Raw genomic sequence first — 11138 nt, 5'->3', positions numbered from 1 at the left:
GCATCAACCAAAAAGCTTACAAGCTGGGTGCGCACACTTCCGCCCATGTATAATCCAGGGCAGTTTTAAAAGAAGGCCCTTCTGTGCCCAAATCTATTTTACACGTGCAAATGACTTACTTTGAACGCTGAGTTTGCTGAACCCTTGACGATCGCTCAGAAGCCCCTCTTTGTGGCTTCTGTGCAGTCTCCATGCGTTAAGCGAGAATGATTAAACTCTCTTCTCCTGTTTCTGGACCGGGGACAGCTCATTCTTTGCCCAGCACAGATGAAGACAAAGGATAGTGTTTGCTTCTGACACCAGGAGGATAATTGGTGCAAAGTCCAGGCAGAATACATACTGATCTTTTTTATTCCATTGCCACAGGAATGAGCCAGTAAAGCAGATATGGGCTGGAAGCCCCAGGCGAGAGCAGATGAATTTATTTCTTTTTAATCAGCTGGCATTAATGCTGACCTAGCGTTGCGATATACATTTAGATTTGACTGAATCGTGATGCAGAGGGATAATATATTTTATGAGCCAAATAGGTAAAAGGTATATGAAAGCTGAAAATAGAATGATTATTTTTAGTCAAATGACAAAAGAACAAAATTACTCTGAGATTTTTTTTTTGTTGTTGTTGCATCCAGACAACATAATAGATGGCTGAGATTAAATGAATCATCGCTTCCAAGGACTGACTTACAGGAAAGCAAAAGGCCTCATGGATGTCTGAGGACAATAGACTTTGAGAAGGCCTTGAGGCAAGAGGGAAGGGCTGGGGGGTGTCCCACAAAGGGTTAATTATCTGGCACACTGCTGAATACCAGAAATAGATCTCGGCTAGAGCCCCGCAAGCCCGCTCTTGAGGCTGACGAAATATCGAAAATTATAGGCTGCATCTGTGCCGACGGAGAACGCGGTGCTTTAGGATTTTTTTAAGAGAATGTTATTTCGCACCTCTGTGGTATTCCCTTAAGAGAGTGGCCTTAAAGCCGTGGATTCCTCTCAGCCGTTACATGTTTTTTTACTCATTTATCGGGATTTATTAACTGCCTTTACGAAGAGATTCACATTGACGTGCACACATCTCTGTAGTACAGATAAGATTTGTCCACCTACCTTGTCTCTGGTTCCCGATGAGGGGTTGCTTCGCTTCTTGGTCCCTCTTTCTTCCGACATTGCCTTCATCCTGATGGAATCATTGCCAGACTGGTGAATCCCACCCTGCAGGGTCTCTACTGGTGATCATTCTCTCGCCTATACCCTGAGATGGGACCTAAGAAAATCCCTGAGGCGGGATACCCATGTGAGAACGAGGATGGGATGCTGAGCAGGCGGGAGCACCGTCTCCTGTGACTCAAGAGAAGGAAGGGGTGGGGCTGGATGGGGTGGCTTTATGAGCCCATCAGGATACAGACCTTAGGCCGTCAACAGCTGATGAATGCCTGTGTGGGTTGAGCGGGAGGGAGGGAGGCATTTATTCCATGAACCATAATAAAACCTCATTGAATCACTGTGCACCTCGCAGCCCCTGGCTTCAACACAATCCAGGCACAAAGGACATGTTGTCTTGGACCATTTTGTCCCAAAGAAAGCCACCGGCAACAGGTGCACAGTGGAATACTGTAGACAGCGAAGTGCCCTGCATTTCTCGAACAGAAGCAGGGACGGCTGATGCCACCCAGGGGGCACTGAGGCTTTGTGGAAAAATCTGACTCAAGTCAGGAGCATCTCCAAACTAATAAGGGCTGGAAAGTGCCTTCCCCCCTGCCCTGGAAGGCAGATGGGTGAGGCCCAAGGAGCAGCAGGCATGAGGCTGCTTTTTTAAAGTGCTTGCCTCACATTATTGGTAGGAGGAAGCTTAACCTCTTCACTGCCACTCCAGCAGCATGCTGGGGCCTTTTTGTTTCTGTTCCGGTGCTGGATTTTAAATCCAAATTGGAATTTTTTTTTTTTTATGGATTCCCCCCTCCCCTTTGAATATTGTAGCCATCTGAGTCCTTCTTTTCTACTTCCAGTCCACACCGCTGTTTGCAGATGCCTTCTCAGAGATGCCAGCTGTCCTGAAATGTCCCTGGTTTAGATGACAAAGCCTTCGGCACTGAATCATATGGTCACGAGCCCTAAATCCTTTGCTAGTTTACAGCAGTCGGCTAAGTTCTTTCATGGGGGGACAGAGGGGGAGGGGGGTCATTGATTCTAGCTTTGAGTGGCCAATGATCTCATTGATGTATTTCCATTGGTGCTGAACTGGTTGGGTTTTGTGGGGTTGCCAGTATCTTCAGTACAAGGACTGGCACAAACAGTGTAATTGTGATATCCCTACTAAAATGACTTAGAAATATGATAGCTTGCGATACAGGCTTTGCTTCCTTATTAACTCATTTCCCCCGCCCTTTCTATGTACTCTTTTTGCCTGGCTGGTTTTCCAAATAATATGTTCATTCTTTCAGTGAATAAGTGCTAAATTAATTTGTGTGGGTGTTCTTGAGCTTAAGATAATTATTATTTTTCATGCGTTATCAGGAAGGGGTAGGTGATAGACATACATCAAGAAAGTCTTCCACTCACAATTTTAAGAAATACACAAGATGGAGGGCTCTTACTGCTGAAAATGGTGTAAATAATAATGGATGCGGCAAATGTCGTCCCAGAGGAAATGTGGTTCCGGTACAAAAGTTTCAGCGTAGAAGTTCAGGAAATATTTCCTACTGGAAAGGTTTCCCAGTGGAGGCAAAGGAGACTCAAGAAACCCAGGATAAGCAAAGAGGTTCTCTAGCTCGAAAGAAGTCAGGGAACGAGCTGGAGATCAAGTAGTGTCTATGGTATTGCCACAAGCATTGGAATAAGGAGAGGGAAAGGTTGTCTATAAATCAAATCAATTCATCAATAAATAATAACTTGGAGATACCAAATTAATGGTAGAGCCTGCCGTACCTTTGATTTGGGTTTGGCATCAGTCTAGACTAGCCTCCATTCCTTTCTTAGTTAAACTTTTTGAAGGTCTAGTCTCTCTTCAATTAACAAATTATGTGGAACGTTTTGATCCGCTGCACAGTCTACAATCTGTTTTCAGATGGTTCCATAGTACGGAAACAGTGCTGGCATCTCTTTTGGACCACGTATATGCATTCTCTATAGGGGATTGCGAGCTTTAATCTTACAATTCTGTCTTAGCTGTGCCTTTGTCCTTGTTGATCTTAGCTTATTACTGTACTTCCAGTGGTGTAGTTCCAGTGGTGGTGGTGCCCCCCTCGCCCTCTACACCCCTCACTCTTTCACCACCCCCTTGGCTCTCCCTCTGATGTCCCTTCCTAGTCGCGGGACTCAGAAGTGACATCAGAGGGGGGAGCGCCGAGGCTGGCACAAGCAGCAGTTTGGAGCCGCTGCTCATGTCGGCAAGAACTAGAGGTATGGTGGCGGGGAACTGAAGGCGCGTCCACAGCGGGGAAAGAGTGGGAAGGGGGGGGTGGAGAGGAAGCAACCCTCCAAGATCACTTCCTCCCCCCTTCTTACTGCACCACTGATTACTTCAATGCTTGGATTCCATGAGAATCACTGGCCATATTTTTCAATAGCTTCGTGATTTCCTACGCTCGCGTTCTTACCGGGTGTCATTTGACAATACACTTTCTCAACCCTGGTGCTTCACAAACGTTCTTTGGGAACTAGATTAGGGGGGGTTAAATTGTTTAACAGTGCAGATGACATTACTGTCGTCATTTCTGTCGGAAATCTCAAGGGCGATGTTGGTTGTTGAGGAGTAGACAAGGGAGTTTACATTGAAACGAAATTCAAATAATTCCAAATTGTTCTTTGCTACTCCAACTCAACTTACTGAAGATTGTTTGTTATTACATGGGGTACAATATCTTATTCTTTCTACTTTAAAAATATTAGGAGTCCTCTTGGACAGAAATCTTACTATGCCAGCACAAGTGGATGCTGTCGTGAAAAAGGGGTATTCTCTGTACTATGGAAATTATGCACATTAAGGGCTTTTTTCATGACTACGCTTTTCAATTATTAGTGTAGTCTTTAGTTATATCAATTTTGGACTATTGTAATATAGAGTCTATTTCGCCGGTTTGCAAAAGAATTTTCAAAAATTGTGGTTAATTCAGAATGATGCAAAATACAAAATCAGCCCAACTGAAAATAGTATGTTTGTTGAAGTACAGAGAGCCTCTATGAGTGGGCTGATTTTGTATTTATTGTCCCCTGATGAAGGCACTCGTTATTGCTGAAACTTGGATCCTAGTTGGGTTTCATTTAATAAAGACTTTACTCTATAGACACGACTGGATATCTCACTTGCTTCTTTTGTTTTTGTGGTCTTCTCATAACATAGATATAGCTGGCATCCTTTGCTGAATGATCTTCATCAAGCTGTTCGCACACAGCGTCTCTGTTTCTTGAAGGACTTCCTTGTGTCTCTATTATATTTTAAGTACATAAAGCCTAAGGAGACAGCCAGCTCTCTGTGGGAAGCGTGAACAAGTGTTTAGGCATGGTTTACTCTGTGCAAGTAATGGGTGATGTGTCAAGATTTTGGACAAATCGGCTCAGTCATCCAGACTTTATGTGTGTATGAACGTACCAGCTTGGGATTATCCAAATGGTATAAAAAGACTCAAGTACGTTCAGTTTGATATACTTTGACACACCACCTTTCAATTCAATGCCAAAGCAGTTACATTTAATTAAAAAAGGACATTTTATTTCAATAGGATTCAGGGTGGCTTAGGAAAGATTCAGCCCAGAAAATAAGTTACTGTGACATCTCATTTTGTTGCCTCACTAGAATTAAATTTCTATCCCTCCTGCATTGAATTCCTTCTGAAGTGTTGAACAAGTAACATCATATTGCAATAAAAAATGGTATACATCTATCAAATCAGTGCTTCTAAACCCAATCTATGGGGTACATCCAGTCAGTCAGGTTTTCAGGATATCCATGGTGAATATGCATGAGCTAGAATCTGCATTCGGGGGAGGTGGTGCACGCAAATCCTGAGGACATCATATGTAACCTTGGTCTTCACTCCCAGTCTTCAAGGGCCACCATTAGGTCAGGTTTTGAAGATGTCCCTAATTAATATGCATTGGACAGATTTGCATATCTACTGCTTCCATTGCATGCAAACTTATCTCATGCATATTCATTAGGGGTATCCTGAGAACCTGATGTGTCTGAGGCTCTGGAGCAATGTCTTTCAAACTTTTATAGCCCCGGGACACTAAACGGAGCAAATGTTTTTCGTGGCACTCTATAACTGAAATGATAAAATTGCAAAACCAACAAAATTTAAATTTGAGAGTTATTGGTTTAAAGTTCTTTGAGCTATGTAGACTAATTGTAACAACGGTGAAACTAAAGCAGATAGAATAGAATTGCTAATCAATGCGATGGATGTGCTAGTTTTTTGAGCGCAAATTAACTCAAAATGCGGCTTGATAGTCGACAAACACGCATTTCATCGTAGAAACATGGTCCGTGTTTTGACAATAGTGTCTTCCTCAGAGGTCCCTGTTGGTCCTAAGTGGAATTACTGCGGAACCTGTTCATTAGAACTGATCAATAATCCATGAGTTTCTTAGGACCAACAGGGACCTCTAAGGAAGACACTATTGTTGAAACATGGACCGTGATGGCTTTAAAATTCCCAGTGGATTGGGTCCTAGAATATTTTTCTGTGGATCATCAAGTCGAATTAACAATAACATCAACTCCCCAGAGAGTCTTTTGTTGCTGTTTAACCTCAGGGAGGCACCATAGCTAGATTCGTTCTGCAAAGGCCACGTCGTTCAGAGGGGATGCGAGCCGCTCTGCAGTCTTCTCCGGATCTATGAGAAATGACCTGTCCACTTTGGTAATTAGCTTCTTCTGTTCCTGTAGAGAGAGCGCCTCCCCCCCTTCCACTTGGTTTCCACTCTTTCTGCTAGTTCTCAGTTTAGAAGTGAATGAATGGCTCCTTTGTGGAGACCAGCCATTCTCTCCATTCTGTCACTTGTTTACTCTGATCAGGAAAAGAAAAGCCGGGAAGGGGGGTTGTCAGAATCCACTGACTCTGCAGAGCAGGATCTGGGAGGTTTTCCTCAGAACAGTTCGGCTGAGGGATTCTTTAAGGAGACCTGTGTGTGGGGGGAGGGGGCACATTAGGGTCCCACTGAGAAGGATAGGGCTGGGGAGGTCGTTTCAAGGTTAAATATTCCTGTGTTTCTGAATCGGATATAGAGAACGGAAGAAAAAGTCACAAGAAATTCTTAGTGGCTTTCTTTCCCTGAGTCCCACATCAGTTGCCCAACAACTCGGGATAACAATGACATCTTTGTTCTTTTTATCTGCTTTAAAGAAGCTTTTGTGCAGCTGAAGTGACAAGAATTTGAGGCCAGGTCACAAACTTACCCCAAAGGGGGCTGTGTGAAAGTGTGCGTTAGCCTGCTTTTGCGGTGAAAGGTGCCATAGTCACAAGCTAAATAAATGTGAGGAGTTATTAATTTAGGCAAAACAGGGTTGATATGGGGACTGAATCGGTGGGGGAGGGGTTTCTTTTTTCACCCTCGGCAAATCCCAAGTACGTATATTCCTAATCCATCTCATTTAAAAAGGACACCATAATCTGATGTTAAATCCAGTCTCCTTACCAGCATTAAAGTACTTGAATTTCTTTTGCTATTATGCCAGTCGTAGGTGGAAGACAATGGAACTGGGGCAATATATTTCCTGTCTTTGCACCTTTGCCACCAGTCTCTCTCATATTTGATACTGGGACCTTAGGCAGTTTCTCCAGCTTCTGTCTGCTCTGATGTCTCCTGAGGGTAGGGGAAGGGGGAATTTCTAGTAGAAAATGACACAGTGACAAAATTAATCATTGCTCCTGTCCCCATGGATAACCACAGAAACAATTGCGTGTCATTCTTTATTGTCTAAGGCTTGAGGGTCAGTGGCTGGGCCCATTCAGAGTCCGATTCTTCCCGCTCTCCTTAAAAAATGACAAGAGGATGGTTTCCCGTGGTTAACTGCGGGGACGGGAACAACTGTCCCCATGTCTTTCTCTATGGCAATTCTTATGTAAGTCAAGTATAGGACAGTCGAGCCTTTGTGACATCACTGATGAGTTTGACTCATAAGCATTGGTGGGTTGAGGCATTATGATATCATAATATGAGCTCTAGAATGTTGCTACTATTTGAGTCTCTGCCATGTACTTGTGACCTGGGTTGGCCACTGTTGGAAAAAGGATCCTGGGCTTGATGGACCTTCAGAGAATGACATAGGGATAGAATTTGTCCCCATTCCCCGTGGAAACCATCCCATGCCATTGTTTAGTGCCTATCTCAACCTCAGTCCTCCTGCACCAGCATTCTTCAATACGAAGCTTTTGAGGGTCAGTGCTTGTGCCTTTTCATACTCTGATTCTTCCCTCTCTTCTTAAAGAATGACATGGAGATGGTTGCCCACGGTTATCCGCAGGGACGGGAATGGTGATAATTTTTTCACCGCATCATTTTCTAGTTTCTAGGCTGTATATGGTCTCCATCATTTGGCTTGGCTATAGACCTGACATCTTTAACACTCATGTATTCATTTTAGTAAATTTTTTTTTTAGCCCATCTTCCCAGAAGAACCCAGAACGGGTTACAAGTTCACATACATAATAAAAATTGACGGTGAGAAAGTCGGGAAGTATTTACTGAAAGTGTTAGGTAGAAAGAGTTAATAATAATAATAATAACTTTATTCTTCTATACCGCCACAATCTTGCGACTTCTAGGCGGTTTACAATCAAGAGTGCTGGACATTAAGCAAAATACAATAAGTAGATATTCAGAGGAAATACAGAGATCAGAGACCTCAGGAGGCAATAGTATAGAAATACAATTTGCTGAGCGAAAATGTATATGTACATTTTAGTAGGTAATGTCCGACAGGACCTGTTGGGGATAAATAGCAACGTAAAGTTACGATAAGATGAAGATAACAGATTATATTTATAACAGTGCTGTAAGTTCAGGTGGAAGGGCTAGATTCATCAACCTGCCCGATTCGGGCAGGTCCGACAAATTCTGGAACCTAAAATATGCAGATGGGGGTGATGGGGCTTTCAGAGTTGGAAAGACTGTTTTCGACTGGTTCCCCCGCAGTCACTTCGTCAGTTGATCGGCCAGCCCAGTCGGATCGAGAATTTTGTGTTGTGAATCGCGTCCCTGCTTACTTTGCATGCGTTTCACCTCGTTTCCATGCACGGATTCAAAGCGGATCGCAGGAGAGGCAAGTGAATCAGGCCGGAGGGAAATATGCTCGTACAGGGGTCGCAAACTGGAATTTAGTATTGAGACAGTTTAATTTTCAATCGAATATCACATTAACAGGGATCTTTTTACTTAGGGCTTCTTTTACTAAGGTATGCTAGCATTTTTAGTGCACGCCGGAAATTACTGTGCGCTACACTTCTTGAACTAATGCCAGCTCAATGCTGGCATTAAGGTCGGCAATGCTTGCTAAATCGTTTAGCTTGCCTTAGTAAAAGAGGGGGATTATTTTTTGTTACACATATACAAGAGAGGTTTTGTTTTTTTTAAGAATCCATGACTGAAACCTGGAATCTATAAGTCTCGGACTTATTTCCTTGTACAATGAGTTCGGAGCAGGTTTCTGAGATTCTTTATTCCTCTCTTTAGAGAAGGTATTTCTGGAGATATTGGACATAACATTTACTAAGAACAGAAATGTAATGTAATTTATTTCTTATATACCGCTAAACTCCGTTAGGATTCTAAGCGGTTTACAGAAAAATAGACAATAGGGTGCATTAAAATTATAAGTAAAATAGGTAATTCCCTTACTGTCCCGAAGGCTCACAATCTAACTTAAGTACCTGGAAAAAAATGACAATTAGTAGAGTAATGAAGAAATAAAATAGAGATAGATGAGAAAAATAAGAAAATAAACATTCTAATAAGACTACAATGATCTAAAGCACTTTGAAAGGTTGAAAAAAGAGGGGTGATAGGAAATAGAAGCAGAAGGGAGAACCGTTGAAACTATAGAATTCTTGGGAAATTTAAATGAAATTTAAATAATAAACTAGGAAACAAAAACCAAGTGGCAAAACAATGAATGAGATTTAAAAATAAAATATCATAAACTAAAAAGAAAGTGAAATATAAAAACAAAACAGTCAAGACTGAAGTCCAGCCCTACATTCTGCCCCATCCTGGTATCTGCAGTGTTTTAACACATTGTATTTTGTGTTTAAAATCTGTTGTTACCCTATTTTCCATGTTTACAGCTGGGTGTAGCCTGGAAAGGACATCTGCAGACATTGTGCCAGTATGCTTTAGGCCACTGGGTGGCGCTACATACCTGCAAATCCTTCATTGATATCATACCACACCTGAAGCAGGATATAAAACTGCTGGAGAGGGTGCAGAGACGAGCAACAAAGCTAGTAAAAGGTATGGAGAACTTGGAATACGAGGAATGACTTAAGAGACTGGGATTGTTCTCCCTTGAGAAAAGGAGACTGCAAGGGGATATGATCGAGACTTTCAAAATACTGAAAAGAATCAGCAAAATAGAGCAGGAAAACAAATGATTTACAATGTCCAATGTGACACGGACAAGAGGACATGGACTGAAGCTAAGGGGGGACAAGTCCAGTACAAATATCAGGAAGTTCTACTTCACGCAACGAGTGGTGGACATCTGGAATGCTCGCCCAGAGGAGGTTATTGCGGAATCCACCGTTCTAGGATTTAAAAGCAAACTAGATGCACATCCCCTTACGAGAGGCATAGAGGGATATAGGTGATTAAAATTACGGCAGGTGTACACCTGGCTGGGCCTCCACGTGTGCGGATCGCCGGACTTGATGGATCGAAGGTCTGATCCAGAGATGGCGCTTCTTATATTCTTATGTTAGCTGAAGGAGTAACACATGCCAGGAAAGCTGTATGATTCCCATCTAGCAGAACGTCCCATGGAAATAGCTTCTCATAAACAGATTAGACAGAACAACATGGGCTTTTGGGGTCTTTTTTCTGCTCGCAGTAATTGCCACAGTGCAAATAGTGAGTTTACAGTCTGACTTTGATCACAAAGAAGGTAAGTGATTGACAAAGAACTGGGGTTACCAGATGCCCGAGAAAACCCGGACATGTCCTCTTTTTAGAGGACTGCCTAGGGTCCTGGACGATCTTTCCGAGACCCAGCAGTTTGTCCGGGTTTTGAAAAGCCTCGATGAGCTCCGGCCGCACCTGGAGGGCATCTGAGCATGCACGGATGATGTCCACGCACATCTGCGCATGCTCCAGGCCCTCCAGATGCGGCCGGAGCTTGTCGGGGAAGAAGAGAGGAGCTTTATGGGGGCGGGGATGGAGGCTGAACTAGGAGGGAATGAGGCGGAGTCGAAGGTGGAACTGGGTGGGATTTTTGCAGCTCACAAAATAGTAACCCTACAAAGAACAGACCTACTAAAGGAACTCACAGACATCAAACCCTGGCCACCAAACTGCCCCTCCCCCCACAGTCAATCAATTGGCTGAATTCTTCAGAAACAAAATATCAACAGCAAGAAACACCTTCACCGGGACCCCAAACCACCTCAACGAAATCTCGATACCACCTAAAGAAAACGAGGCCTACGCAGCAGACAGAAACTGGTCAGATTTCTCAGACACACAATTGCATGACCTAGACAAACTCTACAAAAAATGCAGTCATGCAGCCTGCAGCCTCAACCACTGTCCCCCATACCTGTTAAAAGCCGCCAGCACTACATTCTGCACCCACCTCATGCGGTGGATTAGTTACATGTTCACAGAGGGTCAATTTCCACAAGAAGTCACCGAAATCATCATAACCCCTATTCTGAAAGACCCAAAGGGAGCAACAGATCAGCCATCCAATTACAGACCTATAGCCTCAATACCGCTATATTTCAAACTAATGGAAAGCCTCATAGCAAAACTTCTCACTGGATACTTAGAAACCCACAACATACTTCACCCCTTACAATCAGGCTTCAGAGGCAACTACAGTACAGAAACACTACTAGTCTCTCTCCTAGACACAGCCAAACAATGCCTTAAAGGCAAAATAATGCTACTCATACAACTTGATCTCACAGCGGCATTCGATCTAGTAG

This window comes from Geotrypetes seraphini, chromosome 8 (assembly GCF_902459505.1).
Source record: "Geotrypetes seraphini chromosome 8, aGeoSer1.1, whole genome shotgun sequence".
NCBI lineage: Eukaryota > Metazoa > Chordata > Amphibia > Gymnophiona > Dermophiidae > Geotrypetes > Geotrypetes seraphini.
This window is presented reverse-complemented; position numbering follows the sequence as displayed.